Source organism: Pygoscelis adeliae, unplaced genomic scaffold, assembly GCF_000699105.1.
Source record: "Pygoscelis adeliae isolate BGI_AS28 unplaced genomic scaffold, ASM69910v1 Scaffold186, whole genome shotgun sequence".
Classification (NCBI taxonomy): Eukaryota; Metazoa; Chordata; class Aves; order Sphenisciformes; family Spheniscidae; genus Pygoscelis; species Pygoscelis adeliae.
The window spans coordinates 7,904,218-7,905,883 of record NW_008825071.1 but is presented as its reverse complement, the minus strand read 5'-3'; the positions used below and the strand labels follow the sequence as shown (position 1 = coordinate 7,905,883).

General features: G+C 47.5%; 1 long non-coding RNA gene across 1 annotated transcript in view; it reads left to right on the top strand.

Moving 5' to 3' along the window:
- Window positions 1-115: 115 nt before the first annotated feature.
- Window positions 116-1,666, top strand: part of LOC103919046 — a 5,908-nt gene continuing 4,357 nt past the window's right edge. Inside the window, exons 1-2 of the long non-coding RNA XR_663725.1 lie at window positions 116-173; window positions 1,271-1,358. This is a non-coding gene — a long non-coding RNA (uncharacterized LOC103919046). The remainder of the gene's footprint in view (window positions 174-1,270; window positions 1,359-1,666) is intronic.

Here is a 1,666-nt window from a genome sequence, read left to right as displayed (position 1 = left end):
GGGAGTCTCGGCGAGAAACCCCTCCCGGCCGTGGTGCGGCCCCTTCGGGTGCTGGCGTTGGGAGGAGGGGCTGGGAAGGGGAGCTTCAGCGGCGTTGGGTGAACGAAGGGAGTAACGTGTTGCCTTCTCCTTACTCCACAGACCCGAGGGGCAGGCTGCGGCAGCTAACCGAGGTATGCCCCAGCTCGTTTTGCTAGCGCGGTGCTCGTCCTGGTGCCTCAGGACTTCATTTCTGTGCTAGAGCTGCAACGGGGTGGTGCTCTGGTACGGAGACCTTCTGAAGGCCCGCAGCTTGAACGGACTGGACAGGTTGCCTGTTGCCGAGGAAGAATGTCTGAGCAAAAACCTGAAGTCGCATCTAGGCTGATTCCTGCGCCTTTTACGAAAGTTGTTTGCTGTACAAGGGTTTCAGTTAAACTAGCCCGAGGCGTTTCAGGAAATAACGGGCAGGCATTACGATAGAAAAAGCAAGGATTCCAGAGGGAGATTTAATGGTTAGCATTTGCTTAAGTCATAAGGGCTGTTCCCGGATAGCGTTGTTAATCGCCTTGATGCTTTACGTATCGTACCATGGTTTAATAGCATCTGTAAAAAATTAGGTAACTTTTTTCCAAATTCTGAACTAGAAAATCAGGAGTCTAGAGTACTCATGACTGCTGTTTTCTAGCCCTCTTCATCTGTACTTCAAAGTAATTTACAAAACAAAAAAATGTTTATTTTGGGGTTTTTTTTGAACAATTCTCTCATCCATACCTCACGTAATTATATAGCTGGATGGTGTGATTGCTGCTTTTTCTTCCTTTTACTATTTAAAAAAAAAAACCACCTGTTGGCATAAACAAGAGATGAGCTCAGGATGATGCTTTGAAAACTCAGTCTCCGTTGCACTTATTCAATGGCGAGGAGGAAGCCGAGGCTGGACTCCCCTTTGCGCGTTACTCGTAGCTGTTGTGTTGCATTGAATTTCGGTCCTGCGATGGATCCCGTTCTGTGGTGTCGATGCCAAGGAAGGGGAGAGCTGGCTAGCGGTGCTTCGGGTGGCTCCCCTGAGGCGTGCTTCTTCCCCCTCCCTCTCACAGCCCTTCTGTGAGAGCAACACTTTCTGGCTCTTACTGGTCAGAGCTTCTGAAAAATGCCTGCTGGAGTAAACGGAAGACATCTTATTTTTCACAGCCGAGCTGTTGTTTCATTCCTGTTCCTCTTTCACTTACAGCTCTTGATTTATAACGCTTGGGATTTTTTTTTCTGTTTTCTGTTAAATTTACTCTAGGTAAACGCCGTGGAGGTGGGGCTGCGAAGCAGAGACAAGGCCAAGTCCAAAGGCGGCTGAAGAAAGACGAGCGAAGAAAGGGTGCTAGGTATGCTGGGAGAAGATGATGTGGGGTGTCTGTCCCCGTGTGGCGGCGCTGCTTCTGCCTGCTTGGGGAGGGGGCATCACAGCAGCTGTTCTGTGACTGCATGGCTGTATTCTCTTCTTCACTTGATGTTCCCCCTCCTCTTCCTCTGATTGAAAGCACATTGATGTGCTAAAAGCGCCTTAAATTATGCTTCTGATACAGCATACTTATAAAATACATATATACACATATATATAAAAGATCTACAATATAAGTAATTTTTATGTATTATTATCCTGGTTTCGGCTGGGATAGAGTTAATTTTCTTC